We start from the raw sequence: 22,997 nt of genomic DNA on the forward strand, positions 1-22,997 counted from the left end.
CACTTTCATTAACTCACTAGCAATGGCTGGATCCACCCTTATAGCTTCTGTACCTGCCTTTCTCTCAATTTCTCTCTGTTCTTGCATCAGGGGCTCCCCCTGGCTCACACACACCCTCACACCCTCACCTTCACCTTCTAAGGTGGCACTCCTCTCACTCACTTTTGCCATGCTGGAAGAAATAGCATGCATTTGGTGACTCTCAACCTCTCCTTTTTCCTGGGAGCAACCCAGCCTCTCACTCAAAAGATCACTCCCTTCCCTCAAACCTAAAAGTGATTATACAGTTGCCATATCCTCTACAGTTGGAATTGTTTCTGTTAAGTGTGTAGAGACCATCAACGGATAGGGAGTATCCGTTGAAGTAGAAATTGATGGTATCAACGGATAACTGCTGTTAAGCTTATCCGTTGAAGAAGAACCACTTGTCAACGGATGAGAGATATCCGTTGAGGAAGGAAAAGATGGAGATATAGAAAGTGACATAATTGTTGAATCTGTGTGGATTGATTTTAAGTGAGGTAACACAGATTCTTCAACTACATCTGAAAGAATTGACTGATGATCCAACAAATCATCTAAAAGATGATGATCATCAGGTTTTGAGTGGGGCTCCTCCCTGAGTTTTAATGAAGGAGAATCAGGAAATGATGTGAATATCATATCCACATCCAGAGAGGGTGTTGGAGAGTTTGATGAAGGGTGTGTTTCTATATTGAGAGAATGGGGCTGTGATTCCACATTTGCTGGAATCACATCAAGCTGAATTTGAGAAGGCACAGATACTGGTGGATGTATCTGTGTTGTGTGTGTCCCTTGTGTGGAAACTAGGGTTTTGGCCTTCTTCTTCCTTGAAAAGGCTTTAAATGGTGAATGTGTGGCTTCAGTGTCCCTCCCTCTTTTGTTATGTGTCCCTGGTTGGGGACTATTTTCAATAGTTACATCCTTTTGGGAGGATGCAACTAGGGATGTGCTGGACTCCTTTTGAACCACCATAGTCTTTTGAGAGACTGTGGCTTGGCTGGTTTGGGTACCACTCACCTCTCCCACCTTATCCTGGGGGGCTTTTTGATGTTCACCCCTCCCCTCACCACTCACACCCTGTTCACTCCCTTCAGGGTTTATGGTAGTTGTTACAACTGTTGTCTTTTGAGAAACAACAGAGGTAGATTTCTTTGACTTGACTTTGGAAACTTTAGATTTGGTGGCTTTGGTAGGAGCCTGTTTGGACAAAGACACGGGTTCCATAGCCACACTAGAAGGCAAAGAAACATTGGGGTTGGAAATAGTAGGAGTTATAGAAGTATTTACCTCACTTACCTGTGGTGCATTCATGATTGGCAAGTATACCAATGGCACCTGGCTGTTGAGGTTCATTCTCAAAAGGTCTGCAAGGACCCTTTTCTCTTGTACCCAGCATTTGAGTTTATTATTCTCATTGGTTATAACCAAACCTTCAGCAACATGGTTAGCCAATAACATAAAGAATCTAGCATAGTAGATGTTATGTGGTCTATTAGCTTTGTTACCTAATCTGGAACCTAATTCTAGCATAACACAGTTGCTAAAATTAAAGTACCTATCAGAAACTAGCATATAGAGCATATTAACAAGAGATGAAATGATAGCATCAAAATTGCTAATCTTCCCAGAGAAAACCTTAATAAAGGCATCTCCAAGAAAACTCCATTCTTTTTTAAGGCCTTTCCTTCTAATACTACCCAAACTAGCAGAATCAAAAGCATAGCCTATGGAATCTAGCATAGCAGAGACATCTTTATCAGTGTGTGGTGTCATGGCATTATTCTCAGGAAACTTAAAGCAAGATTGTAAATCATCACAATTAATGCAATAGTCCTTACCTTTGAGAGAGAAGGCAATAGTCATATATGTGGAGTTGAACTCTGCAGTTGTCCAAATCTCCTCAATCACCTCACAGTAGATGGTTGGGGCTTCCAGCATTGCATAGCTTAGTTTGCAGTTTTTGATGAAGTCCATCATCTTGTGATAATCAGAATGGGCTTCATTCTTTTCAACCAAGGCTATGAAATTATTCTTTTCATAAACAAATCCTGTTTGAGACATAATTTTGACTACTGGTGCCATTGTTGTGAGTAGAGGTTGCAGAGAAAAACTTGAGAATTTAGAGAGAAAGAGAATAAGAATTGCAAGAAAGCGTAAAGTGAGAATAAGAGTTCAATTGGGCTTTTATACTTTCTTGAATTAAAACGTAAATAAAATGATTGAATGATAATTTTAAGTAAGTTACAGCCGTTCAAGAACAAATAAAACTGTAGAAATTCTGAAAACTACCTTAAATACAATTACATACAACACTGTATATCTGTATCAACGGTTGAGTAAAAGAATCAACGGCTGTGACTCACTTATAGTAACTGACGTGACACTTCAACGGATAAGGAAATAGTTATCCGTTGATGAACAACACCATTTTATCCGTTGAAGGATAAAATTACCAGAAATGTATTTGTCTTTCAACGGATAATGAATATCCGTTGATAGAACAATTTTGGCTTTCAACGGATAGAGAATATCCGTTGATAGGATAAGTCTTAATTAAAGCCAACTTTGTTCTTGCAGCAAATTTCATTTCAGGCTTCAAGACAGATTATATAGATGACATAGATTATGAATAATTAAGCATACCTAACTCACTTACTAATCTTGTGAATGTTGATTCATCAAGTGGCTTGGTAAATATGTCTGCAATCTCCTTTTCACTTGGAACAAAATGAAGTTCCACTGTACCTTTCATCACATGTTCCCTAATGAAGTGGTACTTGATATCAATGTGCTTGGTTCTTGAGTGCTGCACTGGATTTTCAGTAATGGCAATGGCACTTGTGTTGTCACAGAATATTGGAATTTTGTCAACAATCAGACCATAGTCAAATAGTTGATTCCTCATCCATAGTATCTGTGCACAGCAACTACCAGCAGCAATGTACTCAGCTTCAGCTGTTGATGTGGAAACAGAATTCTGCTTCTTGCTGAACCATGATACAAGCTTATTCCCTAGAAATTGACAGGTGCCTGTTGTGCTTTTCCTGTCTATTTTGCAACCTGCATAATCTGCATCTGAGTAGCCAATTAGATCAAAACCAGACTCTCTAGGGTACCAAATTCCTAGATTTGGAGTCCCCTTGAGATATCTGAAAATTCTTTTAATAGCCACTAAGTGAGATTCTTTAGGGTCAGCTTGAAATCTAGCACAGAGACATGTAGAAAACATTATATCAGGTCTACTAGCAGTTAAACATAAAAGTGAGTCAACCATGCCTCTATAACTTGTAATATCCACAGACTTTTCAGCCTTGTTTAATTCAAGCTTAGTGGCAGTGGCCATGGGAGTTTTTGCAGGTGAATAATCCATTAAGTCAAACTTCTTTAAAAGATCATAAATATATTTAGTTTGACTAATGAAAATTCCACCACTAACTTGTTTAACTTGTAAACCAAGAAAGTAAGTTAGCTCTCCCATCATGCTCATTTCATATTTACTTTGCATTAATTTAGCAAACTTTTTACAAAGCTTATCATCTGTAGATCCAAATATAATATCATCTACATAAATTTGTACAAGTATCTTAGAGCCATTAACATTTCTAAAGAAGAGAGTTTTGTCAACAGTACCTCTTGTGAAGTGATTATCTAGAAGGAACTTTGACAAAGTCTCATACCAGGCTCTAGGTGCTTGCTTTAGTCCATAGAGTGCTTTCAACAGATAATACACATGGTCTGGAAAATTTGGATCTTCAAAACCTGGAGGTTGGCTTACATAAACTTCTTCCTCCAATTCCCCATTTAGAAATGCACTCTTGACATCCATCTGATAGACTTTGAAATTGGCATTAGCTGCATAGGCTAGAAAGATTCTGATGGCTTCAAGTCTGGCAACTGGAGCAAATGTTTCATCAAAATCTATTCCCTCTTGTTGAGAATAGCCTTTAGCAACCAATCTGGCTTTATTCCTTATGACAATGCCATTTTCATCCATCTTGTTTCTGAATACTTATTTTGTGTCAATAGAACTCTTGTTCTTTGGCTTGGGTACCAGCTTCCATACTTTGTTCCTCTCAAATTGGTTTAGCTCCTCTTGCATTGCTAAAATCCAATCTGGATCCAATAGAGCTTCTTCCACTCTCTTAGGTTCCTCCTGTGATAGAAAGCTACTATATAGACATTCATCTTGAGTAGCCCTTCTAGTTTGTACTTTTGATGTAGCATCACCAATGATCAGTTCAAAAGGGTGATTCTTGGTCCATTTTCTTTGAGGTGGTAGATTAGCCCTAGATGAGGTTGCCTCAGTATTGTCATGATGTGAGATAGAATGTTAATTTGTTGAAACTCCCCCTGAGTTGCTGATCCTTTGAAAGGAATTGGGAGCTCTATCAACTGATGAAGTGAATTGATTATCCGTTGACAGACTGTGATCAACGGATGCTTCATTATGAACTTCAACGGATGATGCACTTTGTCTTTCAACGGATGCTGCATTGCTTCTTTCAACGGAAGCTGAATTATGACTTTCAATGGATGCAGCATTATGTGCATTATCCAAAGGCAGATTCTGAATTCTTCTTGAGATGCCTTCTTCATCATTCTCACTTTCACTATCATCACAGTATATCTCAATGTTGTCAAATTTGAGTCCTTCATGATGTCCCTCATCTGTTAGTCCATCAATCCTTTTATCATCAAACACAACATGTACAGATTCCATAACAATGTTGGCTCTTAGATTGTAGACCCTATATGATTTTCCAGCAGAATAACCAGCAAATATTCCTTCATCAGCCTTTGCATCAAACTTCCCTTTGTGATCAGATTGATTCCTTAAGATGTAGCATTTGCAACCAAAGACATGTAGAAAGTTTAAAGTTGGTTTTCTTCTCTTGAATAATTGATAGGGAGTCATGCATTTTTCCTGATTGATTAGAGAAATATTCTGAGTGTAACATGCACAGTTAACAGCCTCAGCCCAAAAATAAGTTGGGAGTTTTGACTCTTCAAGCATTATCCTTGCAGCTTCAATTAGTGATCTGTTCTTCCTTTCCACCACACCATTTTGTTGTGGAGTTCTTGGAGCTGAGAACTCATGCATGATCCCACTTTCTTCACAAAACAACTTCATGGTTGAATTTTTGAACTCAGTTCCATTGTCACTCCTAATATTCCTTACTTTGAAATCAGGATGATTGTTGACTTGCTTGATATGATTGATGATGATTTCACTAGCTTCATCCTTTGATTCAAGAAAATAAACCCATGAAAACTTTGAGAAATCATCTACAATCACTAGGCAGTATCTTTTCCTTGAAATTGACAATACATTGACTGGTCCAAAAAGATCCATGTGTAGAAATTGTAGTGGTTCATCAATTGCAGATTCAAGCTTCTTACTGAATGATACTTTCTTTTGCTTTCCTTTCTGACAAGCATCACACAGCCCATCCCTTGTGAATTCCACTAGAGGCATTCCTCTAACTAAGTCCTTTTTGACTAGATCATTCATTGTCTTGAAATTCAAATGGGACAGCTTCTTGTGCCATAGCCAACTTTCAACTGGACTTGCTTTGCTGAGAAGACAAGTTATGGATTCTGCATCTGTAGAGTTGAAATCAGCTAAGTACACATTCCCTTTTCTAACTCCAGTTAGAACCACTTTATTGTCCTTTTTACTTGTGACAATACAGGCTTCAGAATTGAAGGAAACAGTATTCCCTCTGTCACATAGTTGACTGATGCTCAATAAATTATGTTTGAGACCATCAACCAATGCAACTTCATCAATGATGATATTTTCTTTTGAAATCAAGCCATATCCCATAGTGAATCCTTTGCTGTCATCTCCAAAGGTTATGCTAGGGCCAGCTCTCTCCTTAAACTCTGTGAGCAGGGTGAAATCTCCTGTCATGTGTCTTGAACAACCACTGTCCAAGTACCATAGATTCCTTCTTTGTCCCTGCACACAACAAAATCAATCAAGTTGATTTTGGTACCCAAGTTTCCTTGGGTCCAGCCTTGTTAGTCTTTTTCCTAGACTTCATTCCTCCTGCATCTTTTGACTTAGGTAACTTTGGGTCACCCTTGGTCTCAGATGTGGTTGGTTGAAGTGTAGGGTTAGTCACAGAATCATTTAACACATTTGTTTGAATTTGATAAGGCATAGGTTGTGCAAACATGTTATTCCACATAGGCATATTGTATGGCATTTGAGGCATACTAAATGCAGTAAAATAAGGATTGTTAATATATGGCATGTTTGCAAAATGTGCATGGGGATTCTGGTGAGACATAACAGGCATAGCATGCAGAGGTGACATAGACATTTTAGGCATGGAGGGATTTGAAGGCATGGGAGCATTTGTAACAGATTTGCAATTATCAGATAGGTGATTAACACTTTTACAATGCACACAGCTTTTTCTAGGAGCATACCTATCAGGTGTGTAATTGTTATGTTTATTAATCCCTACCTTCCCATTTCTTTTAGATTTTCTTTTAGTTTCCTTCTTATCCTCAACCAACTTAAGCCTATCTTTTAGCTGATCTAAAGTCATGTGTCCTATATTCACCTTACTGACATCTCTGGATGTGCTAGCTCCTTCTTTGACAAAGTTCTTGAGAGTTGAATCATTCTTTTTATTGAGACTTTTATTTTTAAAAGAACTTGCCTGTTTTAATTGATGAGCCTTCAACGGATGCTCCTTTTCTTCCTTCAATGGATAACTTTCATCATCCGTTGATTCCACATCCGTTGACAATCCATCAATTAATTCTAACTCCTTTTTGTTTTTCTTTCAGGCATCCTCACAGAATGATTCAATTCCCTGAACCTTTGCAATCTGAACACTAACATCCCTAGATGTTTTCCAGGCCTTGATTACCTCTTGCTCACTTTCTAACTGTGTAGAAAGAATTTCTACTTTCTTAACAGCTTCTGCTAGTTCACTCTCAACAGTCAAGCATTTAAGTTTCATCTTTTCAAGCTCAATTACCTGATCCTCTAACACAGCATTTCTATCACTTAAAAACACATTATTCTCCTTGATCCTAGTGTTTTCTTTTGCTAGTGATTTAAGGGAAACACGCAAATGAAATAATTCATTGGTCATATCATTTATGGCTTCATTGCAATCATGTTTAGAAAGCTGAGAGAGATCAGTAGTAATTACCTGGTTGCTTGATGAACTAGTTTCATTTTCATCAGAATTAGCCATCAGGGCTAGGTTGACATATTCCACATCATCATCTTCATTTACCCCATCTGCTGCCCAATCATCTTGAGTGAGAAAAGCTCTTTCCTTTTGTTTGAGCAAATCAAAATACTTCTTTTTGTAGTCAACTTGCTCAAATTTCTTTTTCTCAGAATTTGGCTTCCTACACTCACTTGCAAAGTGTCCACTAATGCCACAGTTGTAACATTTGAACTTTGATTTGTCCACTATGTTTTTGTTTGGCTTAGTGAACTTTGTGTTTTTCCTGAACTTCATTTTTGCAAACCTCCTCGACAGAAAGGCCAAATGTTCTTCAATATCATCAGATTCATCCTGACTGGAATTGTCTTCATCCTCAGCAACTTGCTCTTTACCCTTGCTTGATTCTGATTTGCTTGTGCCAATTTTGAGACTTGGCATTGTCTTCTCCTCATTCCTGGCTTCCATCTTCTCACTGTCAGCTACAAGAGCAACTGTTCCTCCTTTTCTCTTTCCCTTTTCCAACAGCTCATCCTGCTCCATTTTAAGTTCATAAGTCTTCAGAATTCCATATAATCTTTCAAGTGTGAAGTTCTTATAATCTTGAGAATTTCTCAAGGAGACAGTCATGGGCTTCCACTCCTTTGGCAGAGACCTAAGAAATTTTAAGTTGGAATCCTTGACTTGGTATACTCTACCATACAGCTTCAATCCATTCAACAGTTTCTAAAACCTGTTGAAGGTATCATTTAGTGATTCACCTTCTTCAAAGTGAAAATATTCATACTGTTGAATAAGAAGCTGCATCTTGTTTTCTCTGACCTGCTCAGTACCTTCACAGATGATTTGTATAGTATCCCAAACTTCCTTTGCAGTTTGGCTATTGATGACATTGTCAAACATATCTTGATCTAAGCCATTAAACAAAATGTTCATGGCTCTCTTATCCTTGCGGATTTCTTCCATGTCTTCAATAGTCCATTCTGCTTTTGGCTTGGGAATGGACTGTCCAACAGCAACTGTTGCAGTAGCAGCTGTGGCTACTTTGTGAGGGATGTGAGGACCATTTTCAATACAGTTGATATAGATTTCATCTTGAGAAAGAAGATGTAAATGCATCTTCACTTTCCAGTGATGATAATTATCTTTTTCCAGGACTGGGATCTTTACACCAATATCCTTCATATTCATGATGTTAGCAGGAGGATTCTTCTGTGCACTCATGATGTTAGCAGAATAGATCTTTAAACTCTTTGTATGTTAAGAGCTTGCTCTGATACCAATTGTTATTCCCAGTGGACTAACAATGAGATTTACAGAAGGGGGGTTGAATGTAAATCTCAAAACTTTTTCAAGTTTTGAGCAGTTTCTAAGGCTAAGTGTTTGAGTGATCAAATGTGTGTGAATTGCTTGAAGCTGATGCAGATAGATATATATTCAACCACAAATGTAATAAACACAAAGAACTAAAAAAACTTTTCTGGTGGATTTGTTGTTCCACCAGAGATGTGTTATTTCAGAAAATCTGTGATTCAAAGAATTAAATCACAGCTGCTTCCTAGTACAAACTAGATGATTTTCTCTTTTGATATTTCAAAATAGCTCAAGAAAAATTCATATCTAATTACTAGCTGCTACTTGGTTTATATATAACCAAGTTTACAAGTGAAGACAAACTGTAAAATACAATTGAAAAGATTCTTCACATGTTTCTTCTTTATTTCTCTATCCAATGCAATCTAGGATAATCTGTAAATCTTTGAATACTTCCTTGTTTGCATCAGAATGGAAATGCTGCATTTTCTTGATTCCTCCTAGAGGCTTCCATATTCCAGTATGTCTGTGTCAATCCATGTGCCTCTGTCAGCTTGTGAATTGTCACTATCAACTGCTAATGAACTAAGCATCCGTTGAAGCTTTCATCCGTTGATGCCTTATCCGTTGAGGCTTTATCCGTTAAAGCTTTATCCGTTGATGCATTATCAGTTGAAGTCTTTATCCGTTGAAGCACTTATCTGTTGATGGATACTATCCGTTGAAGCATTAGTGACATCCGTTGAAGCTTTGTTTCTTATCCGTTGAAGGTCTTCAATATCCGTTGACACTTCTTCACTTATACAAAATTACAAGGCATGAAATATTTACAATTAGCCCTCCTATTTGTACATCCATTAGTAGTCAACATGACTGATTATTTCCTAACAACATCTAAGAATTACAGCTTGATACCAGAGAGTGAAATGTGCTACAATACTAAACTTATTGCTAAGTAAAGCTACTCCTTCAACGGATAGCCAAGATGGTCTTATCCGTTGAGGCTACAAACACTAGATTTCTACTTAAGTGTTTTGCTTAACTTATCATCAAACTAATACACATATTCCTAACAATCCTGAACCTCGCTGGGTTCTAGAACATTAATGGGATCCCTAGGCAACTTTTAAGCCTACAAATTAAGAGCGGAAAGGACTTGCATCTCAGTCCAGATCCACTATCTAAAGAAAATATTTGTCCCTCTTTGGGACTGGAAATCCAAATTTTAACTTTTTATTTTAAAAACTAATGCCAAGTGACGGTTAATTTCTTAAACAGTGAGCATCTTTATCAAGGGTTCTAGATCAACTTTGAAGCACATGAAATAGGTCCACTAAATTTTAAGGCCAAGATCAACTAGACTATACTTTATCAAGGGAATTGCAAGGTTTCTATTCACAAGGAATTTGACAATGAGATTTAGCAGGGTTATCGGATCGTATGAAGGAACTAAGTCAAACTAGGTTCAAGGTAATGGTTCCAGATAAGACATAGGTATTGAAATATAAAGAAGGTGAGCATCAGTTCAAAGTATAGCAGGGTATCATGTCTTAGGGGTAAGAATAGGGTTATCAAGCAATCATGAACGACTTTTAAGGGATAGCTGACTTTTAGGTATCAAGATAAGGTTACTGAGTATAACTTGCATAGGGTTTCACATCACAGTTACTTGGTATATTATCATGGTATGACTTTTGAATTACTTGCATAGAAATCTCCATGCAAAGTTAAACTACTTGCAATAGATACTTGAGGGTTCATGGCATTTGCATATAATATGAAAGATAGATTTGAAATCATTTGGATAATATATAACAAGGTGAATTAGAATACTCTTATCATATATAAAATCTCGGCTAACACTATCTTGCAGTATAAACAAAAAGGTAGGTTGAAAGACTTGCCTTGAGAAAGGCTTGACTTGACTGGCAGGTGGGAGCAACTGGAGCTTCACTCGACTTTAGTGGAAAGTTTACCCTCGTCTTGAGAGCCTACACAAAATAATAATATCCTCATTATAATATATACTCACTAACTCAACCTAATTATAAACCAAAATTACGCACATTGGCACTTAGGCCTATATACACATAAACGCTTATAATTACCTTATAAGCATAATAGTTCACATAGCCACTCATGTTCACACATTTAAGTACATAATAATATATACATACACACTATATTGCATCACTATGCTTGGATGATCTCACTCCACTTACTCAAGTCACTTAGTTATGCTAAACTAGCCAAAACTCTTAATATCATCCTCATAACTCGAAGTGCCTTTACTAAACCATCAAGTTCTTATGGACCCTGACTTAGGCCTTACACTCTACTGACCTCATACTATCTTACAACTATGGTGGTCAACCTAGGCCTCACTCAAAAGTGCCCTAAAACTAATGGTTAAGTGATTTTGCTCATTATAGTGATTTCAAGGTGACAACAATGGGTTTATGAGTACAATTGACACCCTAACATTTTAATTTTACCTCTCAAACTTCTAAAATAGACTCTTCTGACCATAAGATAACTCTCAAACTTGGTGTGGCTCAAGGGCCTAGCTTGGGCCTACCTGGGCCTAAACTTAAAGTCCAATGTTCCTCTGTTTTCTGGACAGAAAAGTGTCATGTTTTGCACTAACTTATGACACATGATTCGAACTCAATTCCTATGAACTATGGATGTAAAAACTCCTTTGACACTCCCTCTAACTAGGGCTAACCAATTCCTAGTGAGGACCTACCCATGACATGGTCAAAACTCCTCATTCCTAAGTTGCAACAAAATTGTCCCCTGCTGGACATATTCTAAATTTTGGTGTGTGCACCTCACTAAATGGTTGGTTTTCTCTAATTTGTGACTTCTAGACTCAGTTATACCCCAATTTTTAACTCCCCGTGACTTGGGCCTAACAATGCCTAAGAAATGCCCATTCATAATCAACACAAAACTCACATGTAAATCTGGAAAAAATTTCAGGATTTTATCCTAGCCTTTCCACCTTAACTCCCACTTTAAAACCACGAATTAAATCTCAACCAAGGAAAATTTACTACTATAAGACTCTAAACTAAGGCCACAACCAATAATGGAGATCATCTATACCCTATAGTACCAACATGCAAAATAAAAATTAACATGCAACTCAAGATGATCACTAAATCAAGTTCGACTAAATAAGAGGGTTATTAGCTCATAAATTTGACTTAAAATACTTAAATACTTCAAAAGATCATGCAAACTACCTTTTAACAACTAAGATCAAGCATAATATCAAGGAAACAATTCTTTTTAAGCAAATGTAAGGTCGAATTTAACACCAGCTATGCATGCATGTACATTTTCGAAAAGAAGAGCATATATAACATGATTATACTTGAAAATAATGCCCTATCTCTAACATGCAAAGTATAGTATGACTTTACAACTAAATATCAGTAGCATGCAAAGGTTTTAAAAGAGTTTTATTCATGGAAACACTTAGTTTATGTACATAAAAAGTATATCTCATAGAGAACTCTTTAATCCACATGAATTAAGAGTTTCTCTTTGGAGATCACATAAAATCAAGACATGCAAGCATTAAAATTCATCTCCTAAGCATGTAACTTCTTGTAAAGTGTATATTATATGAATGGGTAATGGAATTACACTATAATGGCAAGGATTTGATGAAGAAAAATTGAAGGTAATGGAAGAGGCTTCGGCCGAATGAAGAAAAAAGAGAGGGGGAGGAGAGAAAATTTGAGAGTGAAAATGATGAGCTTGAGTGGGGTGTGGTTTTGGGTTAACTCCTCTCTTTAAGGTTCATCATGCACTAATTCAATAGTGGAATTTGGAATGTACTAAAGTGCCCTTCTCCAATAACCAAGCAAAAGTGCATGCAAGGGTAGTTTAGTCTTTTGGTGGATAGAAGAATCTTAGTGGGGTATGAATTTTCTCTTATGCCCTTTTAAATTGAATTGGAGGGTATTTGCATGCATGGGCAACTAAGTAATTTGAAATTTAAAAATCAACTAATTTATATAAAACAATTTTTATAAATATGAATGCACCTCCATAAATCACAAAATAAATATCATAAAATAGCTTATGATTTTAGAAATTTAATGATATAAAATTTGAAAGTTTATAGTTAAAAGATTTTTAAAATCGATTTTTCATATAAAATGAAGTACTTTTGATTATCATTTAAAAATACTAAATGATAAGATTTTCTTTTTAAATTTTTTTTATATAAACTAATACATTAAACACTTAGTTTATAGGCACTCAGTCATATAGATCATCCACATTTATAATTCCATACAATTTTAATTTTAATTATAAACACACAATTATATATAGATAGGGTTTAGAAATACCGGTCGTAACAATTGATATCTTATTTTAATATTTAAAATAAGGTGTAACATAATTATTAGTATTTAAAGTACTTGACAAGTATCAGTCAATGATATATTGTTAATATTTTGTTGCTAGATAATTGTGAGATTTTAAGTTCTAGGGAATTTATATGAGTTGCTATATCTGAAAGATTCACTATAATTTGAAATCAGCAGCATAGTCAGTTTAATTAGGTTATTTATCAAAAAACAATTTTGTTGATTATAATCTTATAAAGATAGATTATGGAGCTTTTGACATGAATGAGAATTACTTAGACTTTACCCTAAGTGATCAATGCTTTTACCAAAACTCATTCATATTGAAAGACAAAATCTTTCTTTCTCTTCTTAATACTGTTATATCATCAGTCTGAGTCTCTTAAATCATTTATCCTTTTAGGCATAAAAACAGACTTATGCACTCAAATAGTTTTTAAGAGAAAAATCAAACTTCTTTCTACAGTGGTGATTGCTGACTTCATTAAAATCTTTTTGAAATCACTATTGTACATCATTTCTCTCAAAAGATTATATGCATATTTTCATTCATTATAGATCTTAAGTGCATTTTATCTCTATATTTCCATATGTTCCGTGATATAGGTTCAGCCTCCAATGGCCTTCTTTCATTTGATAGGCATGAGGTTGAAAACCCACAACTTTTATCCCAGACTGTAAAGACAAACACAGAAACAGAACCAACCAACACTCTCTTACCAATAAAATGAAGTATGGATGAGCGTAAGGGAGAAAGTGCCTTAGTACACCACATAAGGAAGGTTCTGAAGTCAGCCCAGCAGCTCTGTCTCCTATAAAGTTGAGATATATTCAAAACTGAGAGAACTGCTAGCCCTTATACATCTTCACAAAAAGATGTAATGGCTGAAAAGGCATAAAAACAATTACTAGATTCATCCTCTCAACAGGGTGCATCTATTGAAATTCGCCTGTCGGCCAGGGTATCCGATGTAGTGTCACCACCTCAAACATAAGGACTCTTGATGCACTAGGATAGATTACACACAAAAAGGAAGAAATGACGGAGATAAGAGTTTCGACCATTTTATGGTCAGATTCGATTTTTCAAGGTTCTTTAATGGACCAATTACCTTTACAGGTGTTAGGAGAGGATACTGATCCAATAGCCATATAACAGTGATCAGTGTCTACCTCCGCAGGCTTAAATACCTTGGATGCATCTGCGGATAGTGGATCTGACATAGGTGCAGATCGATAACTTATTGACAATGATTCAGATATTACCTAATTAGTCACTAGAAAATGTCTTGTAACTAAATTCTAGAACCCTAAATTCTTTAGATCATTGTTTACCTTCCTAGAGTTCAAATCTAGAACCCTAAAAGGGAAACTAGCAACTTGTAGATTATGATTCAGATTCATCTGACGAGTCTAACAAGGATGGGGATTTGCGAACTCCCATTGCACCATATGTGACCTCCTTAAGGATGGCTAAGGTGATTTTTCTTGCAGGTACAGCTGGATTTTGGAGCTATGAGAGAAGTGATACACTTGTGAGAATGAGTGTAAATATGAGTGGAGAGAAGATTGAAACACATGTGAGGTACACGAAATAGAATCACACGCTCATAGTGAGGAAAAAAGAGAAACACTATATCCCATTCCCTATCCCTAAACACTGGCTCTTGATACTTCAGGTCTCGAATCTGTTTATGATTGGAACCTAACTCTTAGGGACCTAAAATTTACAAATTGGATTGGAATACTTCATGTTGGATATAGAAGGAGTTGAAGATTAAAGATAGATTCCTCTATGACAACAATGCAGAGGATGATAACTCAACATAGACAGGACTTGCAAATAATCCTATATCCATTGAAACCAGTACGAAGATAGAAGACTTGTCATATACACAATGATCTGGAAAGCTACAGTGAAGAAGTCGTCAACAGAAGTTCGAAGGAAGTTCATTAATATGTTCATTCATCGAAGGAATATGTTTGAAGATATTCGAAGTAGCAATCTGGATTGGTGTGAAGGTCATAAGGGTTTCAGTGAAGCTGATTTGATATAGTAGAAGACTTGACAGTGAATTGTATAGATTATAGTACGAAGGCCTAAGAGCGGAACTAGTCGTCTGTGAACCAGACCATTGCACTAGGCGTCAGTGATCTGTGAAAGGAAACTAAGTACTATCATTCGAAAGACTGTCAAGTAGATTCATATTCAAGAAAACTGTTTGAAGATTAAAGACGAAGCTCAGAAGACAGGAAGTCATGAAGTGGTATGACTCAGGGATTACATATATCAAGTTTGAGAATGTATAAGAAGTCAAGTACAAGTTCAAAAGGGATTCAAGTCAATATTCCAGGAGTTGTTGGTCAAGCAAATAGCATGTATAAAGATTTGGCTAAGTAAGGAGCACTCTAGGAGTAAAATTCGACTACTAGAAGTCAAATGTGGTCCACTAGTCGATTTCTATAGCTACTAGCCGAATTGTGCAAATCAGAAATATTTCTAAGGCAAGATTCAAGCAAAAATCGACTACCATATTCTACTAGCGATTTTAGCATCCTAAAAATCGACTAGTAGCTATGTTTTAATCTAAGTCAAATCCCTACCTTGCAATGAAAATCGACTTCTGCACTATTCAACTTCTAGAAAATCAACTTGTGGAGTAACTTGAAAGCTACTAGTCGATTTCCTTGAGTAAAAATCGACTAGTAGAGTGTTTGAGTAGAAATTCTAGTCAACTCTCCTCTTGGAACATGATTCAACTTCCAATAATTCAAGGCAACTCTAATTTGACTTGTGGATTTTGACTACTACACATGTTCAGATCTATTTACTTGGATGAGAGCTTGCCACGTCTCCCAGTCAATTCACCTACCTATATCTATCAGTTCAACAGTGAATTGAATAATCAATCACAATCAGAAATAGTAGCGTTGCTCTCGCTCTTTGGAGATTCGTTCTATCAAATCATCAATTTGCGAAGTGAAGTGCTGCTGAATTTTATACATAATTCTAGTCTTACATGGGAACACTCAAAAGCATTAAAGCCTTGTATTGATAGCTTGTATCCGATAGGTTATATTGCTTTTTAGAGTGATAGCAATACACACATTTGATAAGCTATCTTTTGTAGTGTGTAGAGTTATTGTTGCTTTGTTTACGTTTGTAACAAAGTTTGTAAGCAACCCACTCAGAGATTTTTCTTATTAATATAAGATAAATCCCCCGAAGCTCTTGTGTTTGTGTTTGTTTTTCATAGTATCTTTATCCGCTGCAAATTTATTTGAAAAACGAACGATAATACATTCACTCCCCCTCTGTATTAACCTAGTGGACCTAACAATTGGTATCAGAGCTTGTTGATCGATATACGGATCAGATCCTTTAGGTTAGCGAGTTTTGTGTTGGATTTTGGTTGAACGGAGACTGGGATAGCTTCTGGTTGTGTAGATTGGGTTTTGTTGATTGGTTGTGTTGTGTGACTGATTGGATAGTTACAGTTTGAGATCTCGTATTGCGAAAATTTTACAGATCTGTAAAAATGAGTTCTCAAAAGATTGGCGGTCTTAAGGTTCCGAAATTCGATAAGGCAAACTACAATCTATGGAAGAAGAGGATGCTTCTTTATCTCAGAGCTGCAGATCACAGATACATTAAGGTCATCGAGAAAGGACCATTTGTATTTGAGATAGAGGATCTAAATGATGATGAGAAGAGAATTCTTAAGAATCCAGATGACTACACTGAGAAGGATATTGAATTGGATAGTCTGGATGCCAAGGTGCAGCACTTGTTGATGGAATCCATGGATGATGACATGAGCCATCAAATTGTTCTGTGTGAAAATGCTAAGCATATGTGGCTAACCATAGAGTTGTTAATGGAAGGAACGGAAGACGTTAGAGAAAACAGACTTGATATTCTGACTACCCAGTACGAGGCATTCAAATCTCTCTCAGGCGAAAACATAACTTCAGTCTTTGAAAGATTGAACAAGTTGATAAATGAACTGAGCATCTATGGGAAGAGATATGAGCAGAAAGAGATAAACAGGAAGTTTATGTTGACATTGCCCACACATCTCATAAGTAAAGGAGATTCAGTTCGTGAGCGCTTGGACTTCAAGACTATGTCTCTGGACAAGTTATATGGGAAGATGAAGACTCATGAAATGGAATTGGAATAGAAAAAGATTATATATGGAAGTGGTACAGTGGACGTGAAGAATGCTGAGTTACTGAAGACAACTGCTCTTGTAGCTAGTAAACACAAAGACTTGGACATAACTGCTGAAAAGCCAAAGACAAATGATCAAGTGCTTTGTGATGCTGAAGTTGATGATGGAAATCTCTCTGGAGACCCAAGGGATTATTATACAATGGAAGAGTTACAAGATATGAAGGATCCCACCATGGCCAATATGGCAGTTATGTTTGGAAACCTGAGATTTAGGAGGAAACAAGCCTTCAGGGGATCTGGTAGCAGCAACAGGGGTCAGAAATGTCCATCATATTCAGACTCAGGCTACAAGACAGGGATGGTGGATAGAAAGAATGTCAAGTGTTTCAACTGTGGAGAAATGGGACACTTTGCCACTGAATGTAGAAGGAGTCAACAGGCAAGAGACAAAGGAAAGGCTTATCAAAAGAAAGATTCTGGAGGTTCGAAGAAGTATCCAGTGAAGTCTTACATAGCTGAGGGTAGAAGCTGGGATGATACTGATGATGAGGAAGAGCATTTTGGAAATCTAGAAATATGGCACTCATGGCTGACACTCCACACTCTTCAAGACAGGTAATCTTTTGCTCCTACTCACCTCCATTTCATACTGAAAACCTATGTAAGAATGAACACTGCCTTGCTTTTAGAAATTATATCACTATACCTGCTGCATCTTCATTTGATAGTATAAAAGTTGAATGCACTGAGAAAGCATGCATTGATAGATATAATTCCATAAATCTGAGTTATTATCACTGCTTGAAGAATGCTAATGGTACTGTAGGTGACTTGAAAGAAAAGGTAAAGAAACTACAGGAAGAACTTGATAAGTTAGTTCTTGAGAAAGTTAATGTTGAAGACATTAGGCAAAAACATCACTATCTAGAACTTAAGGCTAATAATCATGTTGAGACCATTGCTCAGAGAGAAGAGAAGATAAAGGAATTAGAAGCTAAGTTACAAGCTTATGCCAATTCTGCTAATCTTGCGAAGGAACTCATATCTAGCCAAGTTGTAAGTGGTAAACTTGGAATTGGGCTAGATTATGATGAGCTTAGAAAGTGAAGTAAGAAACGTGTGGTGTTAAATGAAAAAGTTGAAAAAGTAGATAATCCACCTGATACACCATACGTTCTGAAAAATACTAAGAAACCTTTGTACAAGAAAGCATCTTCTGATCCCTTTGATGAGGATAGACTATTCATTGAACATGAATTGCTTGTTGAGGAATTAAATAAATTAAAAGATAAAAAGGCAAAGGAACCTAGTAAGTCAGCTGACTCAGATAGTGAAACATCTAAGGCCGGACTAGGTCTTAGTTCCAAAACTAAAAGAAGCAGTAATAGAAATGGCAGGATAGGAGGCAATGGCCCTAGAAAGTTATGCAACAATTGTGGATTTGCTGGTCATCTTACTCATGCTTGTAGGAAGGCTAAGGTACATAATGTTATGAATGTTAATATGCATAAAATGTCTAGCATGCCTAAATCTCCTAAGTGCAATAATTCTATTTGCATGCCATGTGTTGTTAATTTCATGAACACTTATCTTGATTCCACACACTCGCCCAATTCATCGCCTAATCATGATAAGCATGTACACACACACACTGGTAAGTCTAAGACTATCAGCCCTCCTAAGGTTAGGAAAGAGGCACATGTCACCAAGCCCAGAAGCAAGTCTGCTGGTGCTTCTGTAAGTGACAAAGGGACAGTCAAAGACAATGCACAGCATACTAAGCCTGTCAATTCTGTGACGCAGAATGTTAAATATTCAAATGCTTCTAAGTCCCCTGGACCCAACTTAGTTTGGGTACCAAAAAAAACTTAATCTCCTTTATTTTCAGGGCATTAAGCAGAAGAAGGTCATTTGGATTCTGGACAGTGGATGTTCGAGGCATATGACTGGAGATAGAGCCCTGCTATCAAAGGTGATTGAGAAAGCTGGCTCGAAAGTTACCTTTGGAGATGACAGCAAAGGTTATATAATGGGATATGGCTGTTTGGAAATTGGAAATGTCATCATTGAAGATATTTCTCTGGTTGAAGGTCTGATGCATAATCTCCTCAGCATAAGCCAATTCTGTGATAAAGGCTGTGAAGTTTTGTTCAAGAAGGAGAGATGTTTGATCTCTAATCAGAAGAATGAGAAGCTTACTCTCAATGGAGTGAGAAAGGGTGATTTGTTTGTAGCTAACTGGAATTCTGCTGGAGATGGTCAAGTTTTGTGCTTCTATAGTAAAGCTTCTCCAGACGACAGTTGGTTATGGCATAAGAAGCTCTCCCACTTAAACTTCAAGACCATGAATTCTTTGGTTAAGAGGGAATTGGTGAGAGGTCTGCCCGAGATGGAATTTTGTCCTGAAGGACTTTATGAAGCATGGGAGAAGGGAAAGTCAAAGAGAGCATCACATAAGAAGAAGACAGTTTCTGACATTGCTGAGCCCTTACAACTTCTGCATATGGATTTGTTCGGACCAGTCAATGTAATGTCTATGTCGAGAAAGGAATATTGCTTAGTGATTGTTGATGAATATTCCAGATACACGTGGGTGTTATTCTTACATTCAAAGGATGAAGCAGCTGAAATGATCATTGATCATATCAACAAGATTGAGTTAGAAGCTGGCGTGCCTGTAAGATGCATAAGATCAGATAATGGCACAGAATTCAGAAATGCAAAGTTGAATGATTTCTGTGTAGAGAAAGGCATCTCGAGACAGTATTCAGCACCAAGGACTCCTCAATAGAATGGAGTGGTAGAAAGAAAGAATCGTACGTTGGTTGAAGCTGCAAGGATAATGCTGAATGAAGCCAATCTTCCTATGTATTTCTGGGCTGAAACTGTTAGCACTGCGTGTTATACTCAGAATCGAACCCTGATCAACAAGATGTTTGAAAAGACACCATATGAGTAAATGGCCAACAAGAAACCATCCGTGAGTTACTTTCATGTGTTTGGAGGAAAATGCTATATGCTAAAGGACGATGAGCATCTTGGTAAATTTGATGCCAAAGCTGAAGAAGGTATTTTCCTAGGCTATTCATTGGAGTCTAAGGCATACAGGGTGTTTGTGATTAATGACATCAAAGTTGTGGAAAGCCTTAGTGTAACTTTTGATGACACCAAGCTCCCGAGTATTCAGAAGGAAGATAGTAATGATCACTTAAGTGTGGAAGATCTTTCTGATGATGAAGACGAACCTGAGTTTGTCCCAAATAGAGATAGCAATGGAGATGATCATCACAATGATCATAATGGTGATTCATATTCTGATGGAAATGGTGGAGATGGTTCAGATATGAATGGCAATAGTGGTAACACAGTTGTGCATAGTGAGACAGTTTCTGGAACCAGTCCTCAAGTGTCAGATTCTACAGATCAAGATGGCAGCAACTCAGGGGGAGCAGAACAAGAAAGAGGATCTGCTAGTCGAACTCAACAGAATGTTAATCGAGCTAAATCATCAATGGAAAATCTGCCTAGAGCTGTAAAGTGGAGTAGATCTCATCCTGAAGATCTCATTATTGGTGATACTGGAGCAAGAGTTCAGACGAGAAGAGCTACTGCTAATGAATGTCTATTTTATGGGTTTCTTTCTCAAATGGAACCAAAGAAAGTAGATGAAGCTCTTGGAGATCCTGATTGGGTGATTGCTATGCAAGATGAGCTCAATCAATTTGAAAGACAGAAAGTGTGGAAGCTTGTACCCAGACCAAAAGATAAATCTATTATTGGCACTAAGTGGGTATTCAGGAACAAGCTGGATGAAGATGGAATTGTAACAAGGAACAAGGCGAGACTGGTTGCTAAGGGTTATTCTCAAGAAGAAGGCATTGACTATGATGAGACTTTTGCACTAGTGGCTAGACTTGAAGCCATCGGAATGTTCTTAGCATTTGCTACATATTCAAACTTCAAGGTTTATCAGATGGATATGAAAAGTGCTTTTCTGAATGGTGAGCTTGAAGAAGAGGTCTATGTGGAGCAACCTCTTGGTTTCACAGACCCTGAGTTTGAAGATTTTGTGTATCTTCTCTTCAAAGCTCTTTATGGTCTAAAACAAGCGCCTGAAACATGGTATGACACTCTCTCTGAATTTCTACTTGAGAATGGTTTCACTAGAGGTATCATAGATAAGACTCTATTTCATAAAAAGCATAAAAATGATACCATACTTGTGCAAGTTTATGTTGATGATATTATATTTGGGTCTACGAATGATTCACTTTGTGCAAGGTTTGCTAAGCTTATGCAGAGTAGGTATGAGATGAGCATGATGGGTGAGTTGAATTTCTTCCTTGGACTTCAAGTAAGCCAGAAGCCAGATGGTATCTTCATTTGTCAAACGAAGTACATCAGGGATCTTCTGAAGAAATATCAGATGGAAGATTCAACACCTGCCAAGACTCATATGGCAACTGCCACAGAACTTGATCAAGATGAGTCTGGTAAAAAGGTGGACATCACTCACTATAGAGGCATGATTGGATCTCTTCTCTACTTGACTGCAAGTCATCCAGATATAATGTTTGCAACATGCTTGTGTGCGAGGTTCCAAGCTGATCCGAAAGAGTCACATCTGATAGCTGTCAAGAGGATCTTTAGGTATTTGAAGGGTACACCGAATCTGGGTATTTGTAAAATTGATCGGAAGAGTGCTTCAGGAAGCTGTCAGTTTCTTGGAAGAAGATTGGCTTCTTGGTTTAGCAAGAAGCAGCATTCGGTTTCTACATCTACTGCTGAGGCTGAGTATATTGCTGCTGAAAGTTGCTATTCTCAAATTCTATGGATGAGAAGCCAACTCTGAGACTATGGACTTGAGTTGATCATATTCCTATCTACTGCGATAACACAAGTGCCATAGCAATCTCAAACAATCATGTTCAGCACTCGAGGACCAAACATATTGATATAAGGTATCATTTCATTAGAGAGCACATAGTGAATGGTACTGTGGAACTAATTTTTGTTCCTACAGCTGATCAAATTGCAGATATTTTCACTAAGCCACTTGATGAAGCTACTTTTAGCAAGTTGGTTAGTGAACTTGGCATGTTAAACTTGTCCACTTAAAAATGGAAGTTAACATATTATGTAATTTGATTGGAATAAATTTTACAAATCCTATGATGATGCTTTGAGGCCTTGTAAAGTTTATTTACCTATATTCATTATCCATAGATTGAAGCAAATTGATTATCACATGTTTTGTACGCTTGTATGCTTAGTGATAATTGGATTTGAGATTTTGATGCTAATTGATTACCATGATATTATATGTTACATGTTATGTGGTAATTGAGTTAGTTTATCTGGAGCTTTGTATGTACTTGAGATAGGTTAGCACCCCTTTTCTGTATTGGATCTAACACTCTATCTCAGATAAATTTATTCCTAGCATGAATTGTGTTTAATTGTCTTAAATTATAATGTCTATTTGTCCTGTATGTATGCACGCTATTGCTTTGATACATAAAATATTTATGCATGTGTACATACTTGACAAAATACTTGAAAAATATGATTGTTATATGCTAGATAACCCTTTATATTGGTTTAGAACTAAAATGAGTAGAGTATTTCTTCCATCTTTATCACATGTTTCATCCATGTGGCTCTAATACATTCTCTAGAAAGAATTATTCTACTTACTCAATTCTAAATCAATACATGATGCTATTTACCATTGATATTAACTCTGTTGCTATTTAAGTCTTGCGCTGAATATCCAAGCACCGGAAGCAGCAAAGGTAAAGTTCAGGTATGTCCAATCTTTCATAATGTACTTCAAGTTAAAACACCACACAATCACACACTGAATGATCTCTGGTAGTAGATCCTGTCATGTGT

The sequence above is a fragment of the Apium graveolens genome, chromosome 2 (assembly GCF_009905375.1).
Source record: "Apium graveolens cultivar Ventura chromosome 2, ASM990537v1, whole genome shotgun sequence".
Classification (NCBI taxonomy): domain Eukaryota; kingdom Viridiplantae; phylum Streptophyta; class Magnoliopsida; order Apiales; family Apiaceae; genus Apium; species Apium graveolens.